A 15,357-nucleotide genomic window follows, 5' to 3' on the forward strand; every position below is an offset into this window, starting at 1 on the left:
ACCTCCCATAGGTATCAGGAGGGTGGGAAAGCCAAGAAAGCTCATTATTACACACCCATACTCTGAACATCTGAGGCTCTGGGTAAACCCACTTATTTCAAGAAGAAAGAAAGTACTTTCTAGTGCCACCTCTAGAATTAGAAAAGCAATCCTAAATCTAGTACAAGTTCTTCTCATGGTATCTGGCATATAAATTTTGTTTCTATTGCAAGACTCTACCCATTTCATTAAAAGTCTTCAAGAAATACTATTAAATCATTTTGTTATATTTGAACTTAAAATTGGGGTAAAATTCACACTGGTTCTGCAAATATAAATATGTGAACACCAATACAGCTCATATTGAGAAAAAGGAAACAAGAGACTAAAAGATTTAAGAATAGGGGGAAGGCCTTGAGATGATTTAGAATGGTTTTCTATCAGAAAGAAGTAACTTGTCGTTGTTCAGTTGCTAAGTCATGTCTGACTCTTTGCAACCTCATGGACTACAGCACACCAGGCTTCCCTGTCCTTCACTGTCTCCTGGAGTTTGCTCAAACTCATGTCCATTGAGTCGGTGATGCCATCCAACCATCTCATCCTCTGTCACCCCTTCTCCTCCTGCCCTCAATCTTCCCCAGCATCAGGGTCTTTTCCAGTGAGTTGGCTCTTCCCATCAGGTGGCCAAGTATTGGAGCTTCAGCTTCAGCATCAGTCCTTCTAATGAATATTCAGGGTTGATTTCCTTTACGATTAACTGTTTTGATCTCTTTGCAGTCCACAGGACTCTCAAGAGTCTTTAGCACCACAATTTGAAAGCATCAGTTCTTCACTGCTCAGCCTTCTTTATGGCCCAACTCTTACATCTGTACCTGACTATAGGAAAAACCATAGCTTTGACTATACAGACATTTGTTGGTGAAGTGATGTCTCTGCTTTTTAATATGCTGTCTAGGTTTGTCATAGCTTTTCTTCCAAGGAGCAGCATCTTTTAATTTTGTGGCTGCAGTCACTGTCCAGAGTGATTTTGGAGCCCAAGAAAATAAAATCTGTCACTGTTTTCACTATTCTTCATCTATTTGCCATGAAGTGATGGGACTGGATGCCATGATCTTCATGTTTTGAATGCTGAGTTTTAAGAAGTAATTATTGAATACTTAAAATATGCCAAGTATTGTTCTAACCTGTTTGATTGTCCCAAAAACCTAAGAAGTATTATTAACCCCTAATTACAGATAAGGGGATTGAAGCAGAGACTTTAATTAATGTCTCAAAGATCACCCAGCTGGGAAACATTAGAGCTGGTTAACTTCCCAAAGATCACCCAGCTGGGAAATGTTAGAGCCAGTTAACTTCCCAAAGACCATCCAGCTGGTAAATGTTAGAGCTAGTTTCAAATCTAGGCAGTTTGGTTCCAAAGCCTTGCCTTTTAACCACTCAAACCCCACTAGCTTACTTTATCTTAGCTAGTCAGTTAATAAATCAAGGTTCAAGATTCTTTCTCTACCATAAACTGTGGAAGAGCCTTTGATTTGCATGCACAATGCGGGCAGTATTAATCAACATTTCAGGAGGGATTCCAGCAACAGACATATAGGGTTCCTGGTCCCTATTTCCTAAAAGTAGGGATCTTAAAATCCCCATTCCAGATCCAAACACCCCTGGTATGTAGAGAGGGCGGGGAGAGCATTCAAGTTTGACTCACTCGAGAACCATTACAGTAAACAGAAAAGCACATCAAAAGCACATTAAGAAAATTTAAACCAAAAAATACCTTTTAGAAAGCAAAGGCAGAAGAAGAAAGAGAGGAGAGACAAGAAGACTACATGCACCAGACTTCCTCCCTGTCCTGCCTCGATGCTGCACTGTCACCCTGGCCGTTAGACTAAAACCAATCCAAATGTTTGAAAAGGCGTCAGGACTCAGCAGCTAATAGAACACTGTTTTCTAAAAACAAATCCATATACGGTAGGCATTCTTAATCTGTTCTTCCATAAACTCTAAACCCAAGATTTCAAATTAACTTAAGACCTGCCAGACAATCTCCAATCAACAGAAGAGAAGTCCTTTCCTTTGTTCATCCTTATGCAAAAAAAACTCAGATTGTCCCAAAATAAAAAAATCCAATTTGGATTCAAAACCTGGTGCTACACTTAATAAGAATCTATATTCTGACACATAGGGAACCACTCACTTGGTTCCCAAAATGCAAATAACCGAGAAGTCATGACGATGGATAAGCAAGAAATAGAACCAGCGAACTCCTTCCTCAGCCTGCCCGCTCTTCTCTGCCACTCTCTGTGGGGGGACACGCCAGCACCACCACCTGAAGGTAACTCCCCTCGATGACGAGAGAGAGCACTCCCCTTGGTGAAGCTGGTGTCGGGATGTGGGTTCCCAGGACCAACAGACGCACGGTGTCCTCCAGCCTCTCACCTCTCCACCTCTCCTGTCCTCCTCCTCCGTGCTTCCCTCCATTCCTCTCATCCCCACCTGCCATTCCCTTGGCAAATGCCAATCTCCCTTCTCAGGTTTTCTTTGCAGCCAGCCTGACTATGGGTTGGTTCTCGGGATATTTTGCATAAAAATCACAAAGCCAGGAGGGGATGGTGGCAAGACTTCCCAGGTGGTCACCTCCAGGTAGAGTCTTCACTGCTGAGCCACAGGGGAGCCCAGTTTAATTTTTTAGGAGTCATTTAAACAACTTTGATGTTCTCTCACATTTTGTGTACTGGGAATCTGGGAAACGAGCTGCTGCTGTGATGCTTCTGTTCCACAGGGTAACAGGGTCCTTAGGCAGCAGATGAATGTGCTAGTCTGGGGGGTCCAATATGGCTCCATTCACACATCGATGGGGGTGGCTGGAAGGCTGGGTTTAGCTGGGACTCTCTTCTGGGGCGCCTGCCATTCTGCACAGGGCAGACCCCTTACACACCAGCTCAGGACTTGAACAGCAATGTTCCCACCAACAAGGCAGAACTTGTATAAAAAAGTAATTCAAAGATTCTGACAAAGGTGGTTTGCACTGAGCCTCGAACATATCCTTTCAGAACTGCCTGTTTTGAGATGTTGAGCCTGAGAAAAAGGAACCAGGATGACTGCTTTTCAGAAAATTGGTCAAAAACAGCAGGGAAACAGTCCAGTGACATTATCCAGATGCAATCGACAGACTTGGGGTTAGAAATTGGCCACGAGCCACCACTATTACCAAGAAATAGTGTCAGTTCTGAACTGACAAGGCAAGGATTTCTCTAAAAGGACCAATCGCTTTTCTTTATAAGGTTTTGGCCTTCAGATACTTCTAGGAGATTTCACTGAGGTCGCTCTCCCTTGAGACGTAATCCCTAATGCTGTAAACTCAGTTTCTCCAAGTTACCCTTTGCAATTTACACTCATTAGGGCTCACTTTTTATTTTCTTTTAACCCAGTCATACCCAGTAAGGCAAGATGATTCATCAGAAGACCTGGAACCCAGATCACTTTGGTAACAAGAGAGGGAAAAGGATCTCTAACACTCTCACTCCAAGGCATCAGTTGTCAGCCAAAAGGATCTTGCCTTTGCCCACTTCCTGCCTCCAGCTCATAGAAGACAAGGGGCCGTGTCTGAAGATGTTTTGGATCTTTACAACCAGGGGAAGTGAGTTCTGATAGCCTCTAGTCAGCAGAGACCAGGGGTGGTGCTAAACAGCTTGCAACACACAGGACAGCCTCACAGCCAAGAAATGATTCAGCACAAAGGTGCCCGTGGCAGCAAGGCTGAGAAATCCTGCTATATATAAAGCAGCAACCCCCAGTCTTTTTGGCACGAGGGACCAGTTTCATGGAAGACAGTTTTTTCCAGGGGCTGGGGGTGGGCAGGGATGATGGTCTGGGGATGACTCAAGTGCACTACATTTATCGTGCGGTTCATCTCTATCATCGTTAAATCAGCTCCACTTCAGATCATCAGGCCTTAGATCCCGGAGGTTGGGGACCGCTGCTTTAAAGCCCCGATCTAATAGACCAGACTGTTAGCAGCTCCCCAGCATTTTCATTGTCACTTCTCTCTCCCCTATTTTTGCACTGTGCATGGAAAACTGACTTTCTACGAGCTAAATGCACAGATGCCATTCTCCACTGGAAAGTGTCATTTTAAGGAAAGAGTTCTCTTCAAAGTCGGAAAATCATACTTCTCATCTCGAAATCATTTTTTCACTTAATTTTTAAGAGTCACTTTCAATTTAGATGACCCAGTTACATCAGCAATCCTCAGACAAACAAACCAAAAAACAAACTTTAAATGAATCAGAACCAAAGGGCTCCCATATGCTCTGGTCTTTTGTTTCTGAAAATAATGAGCTGAAATGTTTATGCATGGGTACAAGCAAACCCCCAGTTATAGATTAACAGCTGCCCGTTGAGGACAGCCTCTCCCATCTGCCATCTCCCAGCAGGGGAACAATAGCAGCAGTGACACAGAGGCGGCCTAATCTGACCAAACACAGCCGGGCCTCTGCCAGCTGTCCCTAAGCCAACACAGATGCCTGCCTGCCTGCCCGGCCCACAGCCCGGCCCGACTCTCTTCCCTGCAGGGACATTCGCACGTGCCCTGCTGTTTGGGGGAGGCCTACTTTGGTTCATACGTACAAAGCAAGAGCTGTCAGCTTACCAGGGAGAAAACACTATTTATCAATGCTGATGCTCACCTTTGGGGAACTTCTGATTGTCATTTTTATTGGGTCTCTTCCACCACAAATTTGTAAGGCTAGTAGTTCTTGTTTCTAACATTAATTGCTATTTTCCTCTTGAAACAAGGTTTCAGTGACACCTATCCAGGGCATGAAAAACCACAATTCCCTCAGTGAAATAAATTACATCGCCGGGTTGGTGCACATTGCAGTGTGGGCCAGGCCTGTTAATGGCCTGTGACGTGTTACCCTTCTCCCAGGACAAACATAAACACTTTTTATAAACTTTTGCATTCTGGAACCCCCTTTCCAATGAAGGTTTCCCCTCCTGGAGGGAGATCCTTAGCTGTCCCGCACATCGCCACTGAGCAAGGGCCTCACGCCCGAGGAACACACACCCAATAACAAGTCTGACCACAGGACTAACTTTTAAACGACCATTAATTTTACCTCATGTCAAAATACTCTAGAACGCCTTTGATCCTTAAAGCAAAGGAGGCCCTGGGAGAGGCCAGTTTACAGAAGCTGGACAAGCAAGACAAGGAGCGCCAGGAAACCCAGAGGTGAGAGGAAAAGGCCTTAAAACGCCAGCTACACAAGTGTTTTGAGCACCAACACAGGAGGCCAACCATCTGGGAGAAACGTCCAGAGTTCTTGGATTCCTTTAAAGTCAAACTTGTTCCTGTTGCATTAGCAACAGTGGCGTTAAACACTGCTTACTGGGTTCCAGATCGGCCTACAGAAAGCTACCTCCTTTATTATCAGAACAACTCTACCCAGGGAGTATAGGATTATCTCCATTTCACAGATAAGCAAACTAAGGCCAGGAGAGATCATTAACTTGCCTGGGGTCATGGATCCTGGCAGTGGCAGGTGGGGTCTGGAGCCCAGGCCTGCCTGCCTCTAGGCTGATTCCGCCCCACCACGGGTCCTGTCCAAACACAGAGCTGGCTCCTCCTGGGGCAACCTGGAGCTCAGAAGGGCTGTCTCCCAAGCACTCATTCCTCCAGAGTCTGATATATAGTTCTCTTGTGCTTGTTAACTGGTAAAAATCCTCAAACGGGCTGCACACTCACCAAACAATATCTAATGTGTTTAATCATTAACATGTTTAGGCGACAGAAAATGCATGACCTTGTGATTCAAGGTGAGCCGGGCTGCTTGTTAGGTACCACTGAGATCCAGAAAGGACCCAAAGACATGGACCCAGGAATCCCTGGAACCCAGCCCAACTTCAGGAAGTACCCGATCCTCTTATGAAGACCCTATGGTTGAGGCCTCATAAACAGGGGCTAATGAAACTGCAGTGATGATCAGGATTTAATCTTGGTTCTGAGGAGGCAGCAAGGCAGAGGAGGAAATAACCTATAGAAAATACAGAGGTATACATGGAAGAGGGCATCAGAGGATGAGATGGCTGGTTGGCATCACCAGTGCAATGAACATAAACTTGGGCAACTCCGGGAGATGGTGAGGGACAGGGAGGCCTGGTGTGCTGCAGTCCACGGGGCCACAAAGAGGCAAACATGACTAGGAGACTGAACATACATGGAAGAAAGAGAAACGAGCCCATGAAAGACCTATCTGATTTGTGTTACAAAAACAGAAGCAAGATGCTTGCAAAAGAACTACAAACTTTGATTCTTACACCCTTACTTCCTATAAAACTGCACTTAACATGATTTATACCTTAGTTGGGGAGTGACTAATGAATGTATATATACTATGGTTTCATTTTACAATAAGAACATCACAAATATGAATCAATCTTCTAACTTACTAAATGTTTACAGCAAGTTGGAACACTATGAATACAGAATTCCATCACATTCAGCATTTAATTTTGTAAACATGAACACTACTATATAAACTTCCATTAGTCCTTTTCTTGTCATTGTGGTTACAGATCCCCATTGACTGCTTACTAAGAAAAAGGAAAAAAGAAAGATAAAGAGAACTACTGAATTGAAACAATGTCACATGCAATAAAATAATAAATAAACAAAAAGTACGCCTTCACCAATAGGCAATACCAAAACACCTTTCTACAAAAAGGTTTGCTTTCTAAATTACCCTTCATAAAAGCTCAAGGCTCATAGCCAGGAAGTCATCCACTCTCATCTCATTCCTCCCTGCAGAAGATAATCAAGCTTCCCCACATGTAACTGAATTCAAGAAACCAGATGTCCCAAACACACTGTTTTTATCAACATATATGTGTTCTTAAAAATTGAATTTGTTTTTAATTTGCATGGTTTTTCACATAGAATGTTTCAGGTTCGAGTGTAATATTTACTGTTCACTGCCAAAGCGCTATGCTAGCATTGGACAACTCAGGACAAGATCACAAAGAACCATGTCAGTGCCAAGGAACAGCCTCCAGGAGAAGTTCAAACACTAGGTCATGCCAGCACTACCATAAAATCACTTCCTCAAGCCTGACTTTCTCCAAAAAACAAAGTAATGATTGATGCCACTGTGCAAGATTATTTGCTCTTTTTACTCAAGACCACATAACTTATCCAGTCGTCATCATTCTTCTTGCTGCTATGGAGACCCAGTCAGACCCACCTCTGGCCTGCAGAATGCGCGCCAGCTTTAGATCAATAAGCCCTGTGATCTATAATACAGAGCAGAAGCTGATTACTCAGCAGATTGTTCCTGTAGGCATCAATCAGGGTTAGACTACAGCTTGTCTTCTGACCCACCAGGAGACTGGATGTCTGCTGCCCATTTCCTAAACAGAAGCAAAGAGGTGTCACATGAAGCCAGCATTCATACCTGTCTCATGATCCTGTGAAGGAACTTTTGGGTGAGACAGGTTTTCAGAGGGAGTTGTGCTCTCTCCCTCCGAGGCAGCAAAGAAATTCCACATGGAACAGGTCAGGTGCCAAGGGTTTCAGAGGAAGCACACTTGCCCCTGGTATTAAAGTCACACGACGAAGCTAGGAGGTCAATTTAAAAAGATGCAAACACACCCAGCCAAACTGGGAGACTGTGTCAGAAGGTGTGGATGAAACTTACCAAGCAGTAAACAACAGCATCACTGCAGTGTATGTGAATTCAAACAAAATACCTTGACCTTAAAAATTCTCTTTGGCAGCTTTTTATCTTCAATTAATCTCCTATAACCAAAACACTGCAGATGGTGACTTGCAGCCAGGAATTTAAAAGACACTTGCTCCTTGAAAGGAAAACTGTGACAAACCGAGACAGCATATTAAAAAGCAGAAACATCACTTGGCCAACAAAGGTGCATATAGTCAAAGCTATGGTTTTTCCAGTAGTCATGTATGGGTGTGAGAGTTGGGCCACAAAGAAGGCTGAGTGTTGAAGAATTGATGCTTTTGAATTGTGGTGCTGGAGAAGACTCTTGAGAGTCCCTTGGACTGCAAGGAGATCCAACCAGCCAATTCTAAAGGAAATCAGCACTGAATATTCTTTGGAAGGACTGATGTTGAAGCTCCAATACTTTGGCCAACAGATGCGAAGAGACCCTGGAAAAGATCCTGATGCTGGAAAAGACTGAGGGCAGGAGGAGAAGGTGGTGGCAGAAGGGGAGATGGTTAGGCAGCATCACCAATTCAATGGATATGAGTTTGAGCAAACTCTGGGAGATGCTGAAGGACAGGGGAGCCCAGCATGCTACAGTCCGTGGGATTGCAAAGAGTTGGACACGACTTAGTGACTGATCAACAACAAACTATTCTAAATTTTGAAATTCGCTTGCAATGGTAACTGTGTGACTTAACTGGAATGTTAGACAAGGGAGATGAATCATGATGCTTTGAATTACAAGCCTGAAAGCGGCTGCGTGCTTGCCACCGTGACACTGCACAACTTGGTTTACTTGGCTGGGGCCACTGATCGGCAGGGTTGCAATTTTCAAACTAAGGCTGGGAGTGGTGGATAGCCTGACTTACTGGCCAACGGTGTCAATCAGCGTGGAGGACAGTCCTTCTCCTATGGCTGCAGTGCTTGAAAGTACCTGGACCTTCCGTTCACACGCATAGTGCCACGTATACAGACAGACAGACAGACGCACACACACACAACCACAAAAGGAGAGTGGGCTCTGGCCATCGGGCACTGTTCTCGGGTAGAGGGGTGATTTCAAGCCCAACTTCCACCACGGTTCTGACTCTGCCGGGAGGCAGAGCAATTGGGGCCACACCCTCCACAGGGCACCTCTCACCCAGGCGACCACGTGGCATCCTGCCTCCCAGCCACCCCCGAGCCTGAGAAAGCCTGTCTTCCCCTCAGCTGCACTGCCGATTGTAAGGAACCAGTTTAATCTAGCTACGTCTCACTTTTCTAACCTACATGTAATCTCAAGAAAGTCTCAACTACGTACAAGCTACTCGACACCATTTTTTACAGACCTTTCAGCCTATAAAAGTATCTCAAGGAGCACTAGACTAGGAGTTGGGAGTCGCAGCTTCACGTGTATCATTCACTCAAGTGCACGTGAAGCACCTAATACATGCTGGGGACCAAAGATACGAAGCTGTCCAAACAAGACGCACAGGGACAGAGGTTTAGCCAAGTCATTCAGCGTCTTGAGCTGAAATTAAAAGGCTTGAACAAGAAGCTCTTTCAAGTCCCTCTCTGCTCCCCTATTCTCTACTCTCTCCTTTGGTGCCAAGAGGGGACCGAAGCATTCTGGAAGGTTCTGCTTCCCCGAACAGATGCTATTTTTACTCCATATTCATATAGCTCAGGCTGCAGACGTGTGACTTCTCTGCACTCTGCCAAGCATAAATGGCGCGTTTTCATCCCAGAGTTGAGGAGCCTAAGCACAGTCCTAATCTAGAAGACCCACGGGCAGACATGGCTCAGGCTCCTTGGCACATGGGCGATTAAGGCCGCGTTCCTTCTACGTGGAGGAAATCTGGTTCCTTGAGATCAAAACGACAGAAAAACAGGAGCAGGACTGCCAAGGCTTCTTCACGTGTTGCCTGGCTTTATTTCTTCTTCATCAACTCATATCATTTCTGACACTGCACTTCAACTTCCTGGACACGGCCAGAGAGAAAGGATTTTAAGAGACACTGAAGTCTGGCCAACTTCTGATTAGCCACAGTAATGAAAGAAAGGAAGACACGTGGCCAAAGAAAGGGGGCTCCTGCCTCCGAGGACTGCAGCGCAAAGATAATCTGTATAGGATACGGGGAAGCATTAGGGAAACAAGTGGAAACCGTCTGTCCCCACCCCCTCCACCCCCCGAATTCCCCTCAGATAACATTTCAGGAACACATTGGCTGGAGCTCCCAAGGGCACCACATCCAGAAAGGGAGGCATCTATAGTCTCCACGATCAACGTGCAAATATCAGCTCTTCAATCAACGGGGGGATAGATTTTTATAGCAATTAAACAATCTGAAGCTGTGTGGTTAAAGGTGCTTACTAGCGGTTAAGGTTTTTATTAGCACATCTTAATGGAAGTTTTCTTTTTACTCCAAGCTAAGTTCAATACTAAGCAGAAACGTCTACAGTAGAGAAGGGGAAGCTGGAGACCGGAAAGTGAGCGGATTGGAGATAGTGAGAGTGTAAACTGCTGTGCCGTTCTTAGCCGCTCAGTCCTGCCTGACTCTCTGCGACCCCGCGGATCGCAGCCTGCCAGGCTCTTCTGTCCATGAGGATTCTCCAGGCCAGAATACTGGAGTGGGTTGACCATTTCCTTCTCCAGGGAATCTTCCCAACCCAGGGATAGCACCTAGGTGGATTCTTTACCATCCGAGCCACCAGGCAAGTCCAAGAATACTGGAGTGAGTAGCCTATCCCTTCTCCAGGGGAACTTCCCAACCCAGGAATCAAACCGGGGTGCCCTGCATTGCAGGCAGATTCTTTACCAGCTGAGCTACCTGGGGAGAAGCCCTCAGAAAAGGCTGTGCCCCAGAAATAAATTAGCCCGAATCAGTGATGCAACGGGTGTCATGGCCTCTCTGATCACACGCACAGGCTCTCCAAATGTCACTGGACACTTTACTTAGGACTGTTTCACACAAAAAGCCTTCCATCCCACCCCCTGCAGCCTCCCTGCCCTGCCCACCTGTGCTCACCCTCAGGAAGAAGCCAGGCTGCCTTGGGGAACGGTGCCTGCTGGTGGCTGATGCAGAGAACAATCTACTGATCCTCACACTTTTCTCTCCCCTCTGTTGGAATCAAAGTTGCATAATTCATCCCCGGCTCCTCTTCCCTCTGTTTCTTCTCGGTACCGTCAGGGAGGGCTTAATCTGAACATCCGAGGTCCAGGGCTAGAATCCCAGATCCTGCACTTCCCTGCCAGAGATGGAGGTAAATCACACATCCCCTCCCTGCCGCGCTCCTATCTCTGGAAACATGGACAGAAATTCCTGCCTGCCCAGCAAGGCCTTTACGAAGCAGCAGAAATGCAAGGACGCCATGAACAGAATTTGTGGTTGTTCAGTCACTCAGTCATGTCCAACTCTTTGCGCCCCCATGGACTGCAGCATGCCAGGCTTCCCTGACCCTTACCATCTCCTGGAGTTTGTCCAAGCTTATGTCCATCGAGTCGGTGATGCTATCCAACCATCTCACCCTCCGTTGTCCCCTTCTCCTCAATCCTTCCCAGCATCAGGGTCTTTTCCAGTGAGTTGGCAGCTCACATCAGCTGGCCAACGTACTGGAGCCTCAGCCTGCAGGGCCCATCAGACAGAAGGCACAGCCTGCTCTGCTGTCTGCCCCCCAGCACCTGAATACCGCTCGGCTCACGGGGACCCCAGCACTGTCATGCTCCAAAGCAGTGGCCTCGACAAGAGATAACTGACGAGCCTTCCTCAGAGTTAAAGACACCATCCCAGCTCTGAACAAGCTCTCTTGCTGGGCAGATGTCTGTATTTTCAGTGTGACTACCACATGCCTCAGTGATGGGTCAAGTGTCCACTGGGCCCTGTATCGCTGAAGTCAGTAACGCTCACTTGCAGCAGGAAACACTGCTCCTGATCACGGTGCCCTAAACGGTCACTGGGCTTCCCCAAGGCCCCCAGTGCTATGGAGATTGGGCTCTGTTTGCCAGGAGGGGACTGGCCAGCCCCTGTGAGGCTCAACTCCATCCCCAAGTGCCATTGCCCCGTGATAAAGATCTCAAAGGGGCTAATGAAATTATCTCCTCTGCCTTTTATCCCTCAGTAACAACCACAAAATTAGATAAAAATGACCCCCTGCTCCTCTAATTTAAGGCCTATTTTATTACCTTCAACCCTGATTCTCTCTCTTTCAAACGGATGTGAGACCCTGAAGACCCCACTGGGCAACGGGATTAGTAATTGACGGCTTCCTCCTCCCAGCCAGTTCTCCAGAGGGCGCTTCTGCTTCCCCGTCCAGTGGGGTCACAATCAGTTCAATCTTCATGCTTCAGAGACATCCCCTTTGAAGAGGATCAAATGTTTCCCCAACCCTGCCTGGTGCTCCACTCAAAGGGGCAGCAGCCGCCTCTCACTAGAGCAGGAAGGGCAACCTGGCCAGAAAGGTTAAAATGAGAGGAGGTCAGTGCGGTTAATTGTCCACCAGGCTCAAAGGCAGGCCCACTCAAACAAGCGCTGTGGGAGGGCCAATCGCCCCCATAAAATGCGAAGTGCACTTTGAACCCAGGAACAAGGAGGATGAGAACGGCTTCCACCAGCCTGCTGGGACTCGTGGAGCTCTGGCTGTTTGTTTTCTTTTTCAGATTGTAGCCATAAAGGGCAGAAGCACTTCTCTGCAGCAACCCCAGGCAGGCAGATAAAACACAGGCAAGGTGAGCAGCAGGGCTGGCCCACCAGGCAAGAAAGGAGAGGAAAGAGCAGCACCCATGTCTCTGGTGTAAAGGGAGCCAATCAAGGCTTCCTTTAGCTTTGAAGAAGGAACCTGAGAGAAGAGAATTCTGAAAGCCTCAGAAACCACTCCACCTAAAACTGCTCTGTAGCAGGGGTCCCCAACCTCCGGGATCTAATGCCTGATGATCTGCGATGGGGCTGATGTAAGAAGAGAAATAAAGTGCACAGTAAATATAACGTGCCTGTTTCATCCTGAAACCTACCCCACCCCCAGCCCCCAGTCCATGGAGAAAGTGTCCTCTGTGAAAATGGTCCCTGCGGCCAAAAAAGCTGGGGACTGCTGCAGAGAAGAAGAATCATTTAAAATGTTGACAACTTTTTCACTCTCTTGCCTATCTGGAAAAGTTACTTTTATTACCCAGTTATGTGAAAGCTTTGTTTGTGGTGATGTTTCCTAAGGCCCACTTGACTTTGCATTCCAGGATGTCTGGCTCCAGGTGAGTGATCCCTGCATCATGGTCATCTGGGTCATGAAGATCTTTTTTGTATAGTTCTGTGTATTCTTGCCACCTCTTCTTAATATCTTCTGCTTCTGTTAGGCCCATACCATTTCTGCCTTTATTGTGCCCATCTTTACATGAAATCTTCCCTTGGTATCTCTAATTTTCTTGAAGAGATCTCTAGTCTTTCCCATTCTATTGTTTTCCTCTGTTTCTTTGCACTGATCACTGAGGAAGGCTTTCTTTTCTCTCCTTGCTATTCTTTGGAACTCTGGAAAAGGTCAGTTTTCATTCCAATCCCAAAGAAAGAAAATGCCAAAGAATGCTCAAACTACCACACAATTGTACTCATCTCACACTCTGGCAAAGTAATGCTCAAAATTCTCCAAGCCAGGTTTCAACAGTACATGAAGCATGAACTTTCAGATGTTCAAGCTGGATTTAGAAAAGGCAGAGGAACCAGAGATCAAATTGCCAACATCCATTGGATCATCGAGAAAGTAAGAGAATTCCAGAAAAACATCTACTTCTGCTTTATTGACTATGCCAAAGCCTTTGATTGTGTGGATCACAACAAACTGTGGAAAAATTCTGAAAGAGATGGGAATACCAGACCACCTGAGGTGCCTCCTGAGAAACCTGTATGCAGGTCAGGAAGCAACAGTTAGAACTGGACATGGAACAACAGACTGGTTCCAAATCAGGAAAGGAGTACGTCAAGACTGCATATTGTCATCCTGCTTATTTAACTTATATGCAGAGTACATCATGAGAAATGCTGGGCTGGAGGAAGCACAAGCTGGAATCAAGATTACTGGGAGAAATATCAATAACTTCAGATATGCAGATGACACCATCCTTATGGCAGAAAGCGAAGAACTAAAGAGCCTCTTGATGAAAGCGAAAGAGGAGAGTGAAAAAGCTGGCTGAAAACTCAACATTCAGAAAACTAAGATCATGGCATCCAGTCCCATCACTTCATGGCAAATAGATGGGGAAACAATGGAAACAGTGACAGACTTTATTTTTGGGGGCTCCAAAATCACTGCAGATAGTGACTGCAGCCATGAAATTAAAAGATGCTCGCTCCTTAGAAGAAAAGCTATGACCGACCTAGAGAACATATTAAAAAGCAGAGACATTACTTTACCAACAAAAGTCCGTCTAAATAAGGCTATGGTTTTTCCAGTAGTCATGTATGGATATGAGAGCTGAACTATAAAGAAAGCTGAGCACAGAAGAATTGATGCTTTTAAACTGTAGTATTGGAGAAGATGCTTGAGAATCCCTTGAACAGCAAGAAGATCCAACCAGTCCATCCTAAAGGAAATCAGACCTGAATATTCACTGGAAGGACTGATGTTGAATCTGAAACTCCAATACTTTGGCCACCTTATGCAAAGAACTGACTTACTAGTAAAGACCCTGATGCAGGGAAAGACTGAAGGTGGGAGGAGAAGGGGATGACCAAGGATGAGATGGTTGGATGGCATCACCGATTCAACAGACATGAGTTTGAGCAAGCTTTGAGAACTGGAGACGGACAGGAAGCCTGGTGTGCTACAATCCACGGGGTTGCAAAGAGTCAGACTCGACTGAGTGACTGAACTGAACTGATGGGAAGGCCTCCTTCCAACTCAGATCCATAGTTGTAAAAAGTCTCTAAGAAACAGAAAGCAGTCATTTCACAACTGAGGAGGACATGAGAGTGATCAAAACAACATCTCCAGCCCTTTTAAAACCCAGGTTTCCTGGGAAACATGTATTTATAAGTTTCCTTTCACATCAGTAACAGAACTCCCATGGTAGATAAAACGGGTCACCAACTTGCAGCTGACAAGCCACCTGATCAGAGTAAAAGGTGGCTCCCAAATTATGCAGCGATTATGCACTGTAAGTGGGAAAAAACCAAACTCTTTTCCAGAGATGTCAAAAGTTGGCTGTAGATTTATATCGAAACTTAAAAAGTAATCTTAAGAGATTTTTGCTGCTTAAGAGAAAGATAAGAAAGGCTCACCTGAAGCTACAGGCTTCACCTGGAAGCACCAGACACCCAAGGGAGGACGTGCCGTTGCGTGAGTGGGTCTGTCAGCAGCAGTCTGGGTTCACGCTTACTTCAGCAATAAAGGAACTCCCTGGTCACAGTCAACAGCAGTGGAGTCCGGGGCCAGCGGATCAGTTGCTGCGTCCGCTACTTGCCCTTGCTCTGACTGCTCTGGATACAAGGGGCCCGCTCTGGACAGTGTCTTTGGATCAAGGCCAAGCTCCAAAGCAGCTACAGCAAGCACGCACGCATGCACGTGTCTGATACACAACTGCTTCTGCTGCTGGGGCACGAGCAGTCCTCGGCAAAACTTGACCAACAGTAAACACTGAACTGAAAGAAACATAAAGTTCAGACACTAAGGAAATTGAGGCTCTCGATCACTTCTT

General features: G+C 46.1%; 1 protein-coding gene across 2 annotated transcripts in view; it reads right to left on the reverse strand.

Annotated features, from left to right (window-relative positions):
* Nucleotides 1-15,357, reverse strand: part of LHFPL2 (LHFPL tetraspan subfamily member 2) — a 168,498-nt gene that overhangs the window by 136,750 nt on the left and 16,391 nt on the right. Inside the window, exon 1 of one of the 2 annotated variants that reach the window (XM_065940061.1) lies at nucleotides 14,942-14,961. The exons of the other annotated variant lie outside the window; for it this stretch is intronic. The gene's annotated coding sequence lies outside the window, so the exon portion shown is untranslated. Of the gene's footprint in view, nucleotides 1-14,941; nucleotides 14,962-15,357 lie in introns of those variants that run through there. 2 annotated transcript variants of the gene reach the window in all.

The sequence above is a fragment of the Muntiacus reevesi genome, chromosome 7, assembly GCF_963930625.1.
Source record: "Muntiacus reevesi chromosome 7, mMunRee1.1, whole genome shotgun sequence".
NCBI classification, from domain to species: Eukaryota; Metazoa; Chordata; class Mammalia; order Artiodactyla; family Cervidae; genus Muntiacus; species Muntiacus reevesi.